The sequence below is a fragment of the Agrilus planipennis genome, unplaced genomic scaffold (assembly GCF_000699045.2).
Source record: "Agrilus planipennis isolate EAB-ADULT unplaced genomic scaffold, Apla_2.0 scaffold176, whole genome shotgun sequence".
In the NCBI taxonomy this organism is placed as follows: Eukaryota; Metazoa; Arthropoda; class Insecta; order Coleoptera; family Buprestidae; genus Agrilus; species Agrilus planipennis.
The window spans coordinates 145,842-155,216 of record NW_020442401.1 but is presented as its reverse complement, the minus strand read 5'-3'; the positions used below and the strand labels follow the sequence as shown (position 1 = coordinate 155,216).

Here is a 9,375-nt window from a genome sequence, read left to right as displayed (position 1 = left end):
CTCGTTGGGAAAAAATTTTCGTCGAATGAAGAGGTGATCGCCGAAACTGAGGCCTATTTTGAAGCAAAGGACAAATCGTACTACAAAAATGGTATCGAAAAGTTGGAGGATCGCTATAATCAGTGTATCACCCTTGAAGGGAATTATGTTGAATAAAAAAAACGAATTTTGCAAAAAAAATGTGTTTTACTATTTTAGGCCGGGGACTTTTCAATTCTGTTACAGTTGCTTGCCTAGGTGCAAGAGTAATACCAGTTAGGTGGTGGAAGATCGATAATATATTTTTGCCTATGCATGCATGTTGGGGTACGTGAGAGACCACCGGAGTAGAGAGTAAAAGATGAGCGAAGTGTGAAGACGTTGGTGTAAGACGGTATATTTTATTTAGACTGAGCGTTTTTGCCAAAACAAAGACGAAAGATGTATTTTTGGCTATTACTTTAGACGTGTACATTTGAAGACGCGATACATTGTAAATAAGTTGTGAATGTTTAGTTCCTGTTATTCGTTTTGATGTTTTGCTGTTCGTTGTTCTTTTTCTTCATTATTACTATTATTATATATNTTATTAAACAACCCCTAGACCAGAGAAAAAGCCTACATCTACGTATGTATATGTATTTACATTGGCAATTGATACTCGATCTTCTAGGGATTCCGCTTTTAGGGTTCCGCACCTCAGAATGAAAGAGGGACTCTTATAGAATCGCTTCCTTGTCCGTCTGTCCGCCTGTCCAATGTTTAAAAACGATTAAACAGTTAAAAACAGCATCAATAGTTTCGGATTTCGATTTTCAAATAAATTTCGAAAACATTATTATATTATTGAGCTTGTCAAATATAATGATTTTTGGAATTCCTTTCTTAAGTGCTCGAGAAGACTTGGCTGTAATTGAGGAATTAAATTGTGGAAAACTGGAGTAAATTTCCAATTTCTCGCACGTGCACTGCGGCTGACAGTAAATCAATTTTAGGCCACTAAATATTCCTGAAGGAGACACGTCGCGCATCCTTGGAAGTGTGAAATTTAAAATGTCATGTGTCATTTAATATGAAGTTCCCGAAAACGTGTTTCGTCCTTCTTATTGAGGTTTTCTTTTGTCCGTCAGCGATAAGGACATTCAGCAAAATTATAACGTGAACTTGAACGAAAACGAACACGAAAAATATCCCGAGGGAATTTTTAAGGGTCCTCGCCGCCGTATATCTCGCACCCAAGTCATTGGAAAAGTTTTATGGGCGTTAGTTCAAGTTTTATTGTGCCGGCACTCACGCTAATTACCACTAATGACAACAGCATTTTTCATCCCCTTCTGATCGCACGGTCCCGACGCCGCAAACTTGATTAAATGCTTAATAACACAGAAGAATAAAATACGAACGTTCGATACGTTTCCGGTCACGAAAACCGATTATTATGAAAACTTATCCGTTTGACCGCGTACACATGTGAACGATTGCCATTCGACCGCTTTCCCACATTTATCAATGGAAAAGCAGCTGTAGATAAATAGTCTAACAATAATTCTAAATGGTTATTATAATTACACAAAAAAGTACTCCTTTACGAATTAATTCCAATACCTAAGCCTACACTTAAACCTAGTCCAATTCAGTTTTTGATTAAATAATCATCATCATGAAGGTCTAGTCAGAAACATATTAGAGGCAGAAACAGGAGTTAGGAGGGGTAGAGGTAGACCTAGATTAGATTATTGTTCGCAAATAGTTAAGGATGTGGGTTACTCTAGTTTTGGGAAAATGGGAAGTTAAACTCAGGATAGGAAAGAGTGGAGGTACGTGTCCAACCAGTCTTAGGACTGACGACCTTATGATTATGATGATAAGGTCGTCAATACTAAGATTGTTTGGACACGCACCTCCACTCTTTTCTAGCCTTCCTTAAAACTGGAACATTTCACGTTCTTAACTATTTGTGAACAGTAATCTAATCTAGGTCTACCTCTACTCGCCTCTAACACCACATTTCGAATGCTTGTAACCTATTCCTTTCAGTCGCGTTTACCAACCATGTTTCGAACCCGTACGACGCTCCAGACGTACCTACTCCTTTAACAATATTTTTCGAATTTCTAAATCCCGAGCATAGAAGTGACTTCTTTTTGCTAAAAGCGACTCAATCCTGCACTATTCTCTGTTTTATATCTGTACTGCTCTTTCCATCCTGAGTTATCTGACTTCCTAGTTACCGAAAATCAGCCACTTCTTCTGATTATTTGTCTCATATCTTTACTTTCGCTTTCTCCTTACTTTTTCTACCCTTGCATACCAGTAGGTATTTTTGTTTTACTTTTATTTTCATACAATACCGCTTCCAGTTTATTTAAGGCTATCTCTAACTCCTCCTTGGTAGATGCTAGTAATATATCATCTGCAAATCTAAAGATACTAATAATCTTTTGTCCCTATATATCTATCTCTGATTTTGCCCTGTCTTTAATGGTGTTTATCGCGTCTTCGATGTATAAATTAAAAAGTGTGGGTTACCCTGCATTTATAAGTATTTATAACATCTTGTTCCATTGAACATTGTCAAAAGCTTTTTTTTTAATCTACCAATCCTACGTACGCGTTCAATCCTTTTTCTAAAGTATTTATCTCTTAAATTTGGTTCTGATTTCAACGTGCCTATACATATATCTAATATTAGAAGGATTACAACAGTTAGCATCGTTCAAAAATTGGAAGGGACTTATGAAATCGTCAGATTAAGTTCTCATTAAATCTGCAAATTAAAATCTCTGTATTCGTTAATCGGCTGGTACAACTGGTCTTTCTTTCAATTCAAATGAACTTCTCGAAAGAGTTTAAAATCTTGTTTCGTAAGGCGCATCTGCATGTCTAAGCCAACTAATTGCAACCTGACATTTTAGCAAGTTCCGAACGAGAAAGTTTCTAAATCCGTTAAAAGGATTTTTCTAACGTTTTACTGCATCTTTGTCGGCAGTAATCTGCTTAATCGAATTTAAATTGAAAAGATTTGTATGAGTTTCTTTTAAAACTTGCGAATCTAAATTCAAAGACTTTCGGATCGTTAGTTGGAACACTTACAGTTTCTTTGGGATTTTTGTACATTCTGTCGATTTACCAAGTTGGATCTACTAACAAAAACTGCAACAACTGCAACTGAATATTACGGGAATTGTTCCTGTAGAACACAGGAACGGGATTCGAAACTTTGAAATTTTGTGGATTAAGAAATATTACCGAGCGGCATGGCCTAGAGGTTTAAACCATTGATTAGCATTCGGGAGGACGCCGGTTCGATTCCGGGTCCGTCTGCCTTGGTCCAAGTTTTTCTGTGGTTTTCTTGGATCACTTAGGCAAATGCTGGGGCAGTAATATTCCACAGATAATCTTTCATTCTCTTTTGTCTTCATTTCGTCCGTCTCATCATTCCCACCCGAACCACCACCCATCCACTCCCACGATTCCTGAAAGCAGGCTGAAGAGGGCCTTCCGCCCTACCTTCCGGCATAGTCCGGAGGGACTGCCCGCCCACCAGCATTACTGGCTGGTGGAAATGAAATATCCAAAATTGTTTTTTAACACCCCCGTAAACCCCATGCCGCGAAGGAGCGTATATCTGTCAGCGGAGCACAAAGAATAGTTTGTTTTATTAAAATTTTTTCAGTTATTCCACTGCCCTAGTCATAGAAAGAGTGAACAGGGCACTGACCGTCATATTTTTAAGGAAGAAGTTATTGAATTTTGAAGCAAGGGGTGACTGAGGATGTGTTTTTAATAGTGTAATATAGGGTCAATTGAAAAGTCCCCGGCCTGACACATATATGGCGGCACCAGAAATAAATCCATATGATTTTCAGTTAGTCCTAACCTTCAAAAGACGCGTCTATAAATTTGACGGCTGTCGNAATGGAACGCCTCAGAGCGAGGTAACGCCGCATGAGTCATGTTTTTTCGTGCGTGCAGCCGGCTCCATCGAATTATAAGACGTTGTCACGTCAAAAAAATAAATAGTATTATTGCGTGAATACTATCCCAATTTATTACAAGTCTTTTTTATTATTTTGTCAAAAATTGCAGGACCAAGTGATTAGTCACTTGCCGTTCATTGATCTCAACATTTCTATTTCTTATTGTCCATCACTGCTATATGGAGCTCATCCGTGGTTGTAATGCGAGACAGATGGTTGACTTCTATACAAGATTTAAACTGTGTAGAATCAATATCAAAACCCCCACTAGGATGACTGTTCCTAAGTCTAAAAACCAGGATTCTCATTCTCAAAGTTAGAAAAGTCATTAAACTCAAGGATAAGTCTATGTGCCCTAAGACTATAGACTCTTCCCTCAATGATAAAGAACTCCTATAAACTATGACTTAAGATTAGTCCCTTTAGAATATTAAAAGTAAGAATGACTATAACGATGAACCAATTCAAAGGAAAGAATGTTCAGATCCTTCAGGATTGACTTTAATATGCATAGTTAGTTGGAGTGGACCAGATAGGAGACAGTAGAATGGATAAGACTATATTATAGATAATGATTGTGGCCCATATGTTTCTAAACTTGGCAGACGAATGTTTTGCAAATCTCATCATCCCACAAGCTTGAAGGCTGGAGTATGAGTGATACGGCTGTTTAAAGACAGATTCCTTCCACAAGTGACACTTAGGTCCTTACATTCGGACACGCTCTCAAGGTCTGTTACATCAACGGCATGTATGGATTGAATAAGGCTATTCCTCTTAAAATAATAGACCGACCTACATTTTGATGGGACTGTATTTACCTAAAACTGAAGTCCAAAATGCCGGAAAATCAATAAAATATAGTTTTCAATTGTAATGTTTCTTAACCCATAAAGCACCATAACAACCTTTCCATTCCAATCTACATTACGTAACAGCCTCTCCTAATTCCTCAACTGTTTAGAAAAGAGTAGTGTCGCAGACGAAGATATCAGAATTTCCCAATTATAATATATATGTAGATACAGAAAAAGAAAAAAATAAAAAAACATTCGATATTTCTAAACGATAAAACAAACAATTTTCAAGAAGTTCGTATAAAAAAATAAGTGAAAAGGGTGGATGTAATTTTCACCCCTGTCCGTTATATCGAACTTTTCTGTGACATAAATACAAAATAAATCGTCGTAAGTGACGTATCGGGAAACTCCTTCGATGTGTAATTTTTTCTATTGAAATTTTCCGCATAACGCACGCGACGGGTGTCTTGCTCGCGAAGACCGCAGTCTCCTGGCATTATAAAAGTAAAAAGTAGCGGCCGCGGGTTGTTGAATAGGATTTGGACAATTCGTCATCGCTGACAGGGGTCTCCGAGCAGCCGGAAGTGAGCTCCCGTGGACTCACGCAACCAACCGTTCCGTTCTACTTTTCCCTAATTGTCTCAGGCTCGGGCATCAAACCAAAACCAGAGGAGACAATGGTTACGCGATGCCAGGCGGAAATTTGATTTATTTAAGAATAGGGTACAGTGTCCAACGAGAAATTAAGATTGAATAATTTCATATAGGTACGCTATTGGCAATTTAAATGATAATAAATTAAGTATACTAAGTAGTAAAAACCTGACTTCAATAGTTTTCCTTCGTTCACAAATTTCAATTAAAATTTATTTATTATTTTTTTTTTATCATCTAATTTTCCACCCTTGGAGATGAAATATTTTCATCAAATTTAAATGGAACCATCTTTGAGAAACAGTCGAATTGGGAAATTTTTAATGTCGATTGATGACAACTGCCAATTTTATAGAAGCGCACTTATCTATATCGGTTAGAAATGTGACCTTGATCGCGAATAGGAGGAATGTACACCAGGCGTGAGCAAGACAAGTAGTTTGAATGAGAAAAAAACTTTTGGGTGTTTCATTCCCACCAGCTAATAATACTCGTGAGCGGGAATTCCCTCCGGACTACTCCGGAAGGGATGGGTGGTGGTTCGGGTGAGAAAGGTGAGACGGACGAAATGAAGACAGAAGAGAATGAAAGATTATCGTGGAATATTACTGCCCCAGCATTTGCCTAAGTGATTTAAGGAAACCACAGAAAGACTTGGACCAAGGCAGATGGACCCGGAATCGAACCGGCGTCCTCCCGAATGCTAAGCAATGGTCTTAACCTCTAGGCCATGCCGCTCAGTTTTGAATGAGATAGAATGATTGAATTTGGAATTTGGAAAGGGCATATTTTTAATCGTTTAAGATTAGTTGTAACTACTTGCTAAACTGAATCTATGACGAAAGAGTGAACCTTGGCGTATAGAACTCCTAGACCTTTACGAGAGAACCTGAAAGTACACTAGTATGCGAATTACTACTTCCTAGACACATATATACATATGTACATGTATATATGTTCCCAATTACCAGCAAATTTCTATAGATGGCGACAAACTGTCACTGTTGTAGTATTTAGTTATCTACTTTGCATTTAATAACTTCCGTGTTTCGGTGTTGGTGCTTCAAAATAAACACATCAACGCCGTGAGCTATGTTTTAATTAAAACAAGTACAGAAAAAATACAAGTTGCAAAAAATGGTCACTGAAATGTTCAAGTTACGAGTTCTTGGTGCTAAGGTTGAAATACTTGTCCTCTCTTTCATGAATTGGTACAATTAATATATACATATAGAGGGGTAGGTACGCCCTTCGACAAACAGAGATGGTAACGCCCATTCGGTTCTGAAAAATATTGAATTTGAATTAGAAGATGCCGACACAGCGGGTGATTGCAAAAGTTTGTGAAAGTAGGTAATTGTACATTTGCGAACCATCCCTGTTTGTTGATGTCCAGTTCAAAGAAATTCCCAGGCGTGCCTATGAATAAATATCTTCAAAGTGATAATAAAAATTTGTACAAACTAACAACTATCGTAAACTAATATAAATATAAAACTTAACTTACAGCACGTCTTCTTAATATTACAAAAATATATACAATGACTATACACAATGATTATATACAATTAACAAGGACCGAACAATCTTAAAACACCCACAAAAATTGCAAATAAATATGGAATATTTCAACTTGTTTGCATGGCTCAATTTATTTTTAGGTCCTCTTAAACCTATTTTTGTACATAACGTACCCTTTATGTGCTTTAACGCCAAAATCTTTAGCCTATGATGCAACACGTGTACACAGAGAAATTGCTTCCATATGTTTATTGCATTATACATTCTACATATTGCTTTAAGTATTTAGTTATTCAGATGAAAGGAATATTAAACCACAATAAAACAAAGCTTTGTTAAAGAAAGTAGCAGTTCCCTTTAGTAATGCAATTATCACACGTGTATATTAACATGTAGTTATCTTTAATAAAATGCAAAAACTTTATACAGTAGTCATGTGATGTTAGTTTCAGATAATAAAAAAATATGAATTTTGAAAAATATGAAAATTTCAGTAGTAAATTAACTATTTAAATTGAGTCAAAAGAATATAGTTCAGAATGCCAAAATGTGAGACAATGCAAAGAAATCGCATCGATGTTTAAACGTTTTGTAACAGCCTGTATATACGAGTGTTCTACCAGACATAAGCTTCATTAATAGCAAAGTTTCTAAATTACAAAAATCGAATTACGTCAATTTCGAAATTGTTCTCACTTTTTGAAGTGAAACTTTTTTACGCACGGTAGGGTAAGTTCGTTTCATGCGAGTTGCTATGTAAGGAAATTATACAACGGATGTCCCCCCTCTACTCGGCCGTGTAGTCGAGTTCGTAGAGGGGATCGCTTGAGCCGTGAACGCGCTTCAATGCAACATTCGTTACAGGCAACTGCGCCATATATAGTGTAAAATTTAAATTCATAGTGTACAAATAATACCACTAAACCAATTCCTTAACCCCTATCCCGGTATGTTTGTGTGTTTGAAGAATTTTCACTTCAGTAGCGTGTTGTATAATTACACGTTGTATTTTTTATTTTATTTTAAAGCTACCGAAAGCCTGATTCACCATTCCTTTTCTGTGGTTTCAAGTGGTGTAGTTTTAACTTTTTTCAAGCAGTCGTAGATGTTTACTTTAGTATCTTTCATCAAAGATAGGAGCTATCTGACCTACAGTGGGACAACCAGTATATCCGTTCGTAATTCTCCTGAAGCAGTTGCAACATGCAAATATACCAAAGCGATTCTGGTCAGAGTTGTTCCAGGTATCGATTTCATCTCGCATACAATTAAGTCGATTAGAACACGGTGTTTACTCTCTGAAATTAGAGTTGTTCTTACCGAAGATTATAAAGGATGTGCAAACCTCTTCAGTTATAGCTCTAGTGCAATTTTACTCAACGTTGCTTAAACCTAATAAGCTCTTGAACTGTACATATGTTCACGTAGAAAAGGTTCTCGATCAGCGAACTAAAGCTGCTTACCTCAAGTTAAATTAAACAACGGCTTTTATTAAAAATACAAATATCTATCTGTTGTAGGAGACACTAACTAAAATTAACAGGACGTATATATTGCTTACATCTTTAATTATTTATTGAAATACGTAATACGGCAATAAATTTATTTCTTTCTATTGTAATATTCGTGAGTTTAACAAAATTAACTTATAAGACTGATAACGATAAAAACTATTTATTTACACTAATTATTAAAGAACCTAAAAACACCATTAAATTATTATTAAACTTAGGTTATGAATCATTCTATTTATTTACACTACTGTTGATAATATCACTATTCACTGCGCTATTTATTTCACTGCTATCACTGTCAATTTATTTCTTGATTCACTTCTGCAACGGTCAATTTATTTCTTCTCTTCAGGGCGATCGTCTCTTCCTTTAAATACTCTTTTGTTTATTTTCTGGAACTTTCTGGAAACATTCGGATAGTTTATTTTAATCGATAAGCCGTTCACGCACACGTCTGCTCGCTACACTATTTTTATTTTTAAGCAATTAAAAACACAACTGATCATTTCCAACTTATTTGTTATTCCCGAGTGTAATTTCGCTACACTGTAAGTTTTAAAGTGAGTATTGTACTAAATTGGTTTACAAAATATCCTACTCATAACCACCTTAATTTAAAGGAATGAGAGATTATATTTGAACAAATTTAAAAGTCGATAATTGCTTAAATTTATTTGATGATTTGGTAACAGGTTTGAGTTATAACTTTTTATTTTACTAATTTCTAGTGATTTTGGTATATTAGATTTTGAACTGTTACTTAAACTGTGTAAAATTTTGAAATATTTATTGAAATTGTGGATTTCTGATAGCATAATTAGAATATTGTTTTTTATTTTCGAAACTTGGTAAATGTTCGCTAATCCGAGTTTTAAATGATCACCCACTTTGTGCTATACATATTATATATACTATAGATAACTCTTT

General features: G+C 35.9%; 1 protein-coding gene across 3 annotated transcripts in view; it reads left to right on the top strand.

The window, feature by feature from the left end:
* The window catches only part of LOC108737260 (inactive rhomboid protein 2), a 246,484-nt gene that overhangs the window by 122,489 nt on the left and 114,620 nt on the right, over window positions 1-9,375 (top strand). The gene's annotated exons all lie outside the window — the stretch shown is intronic.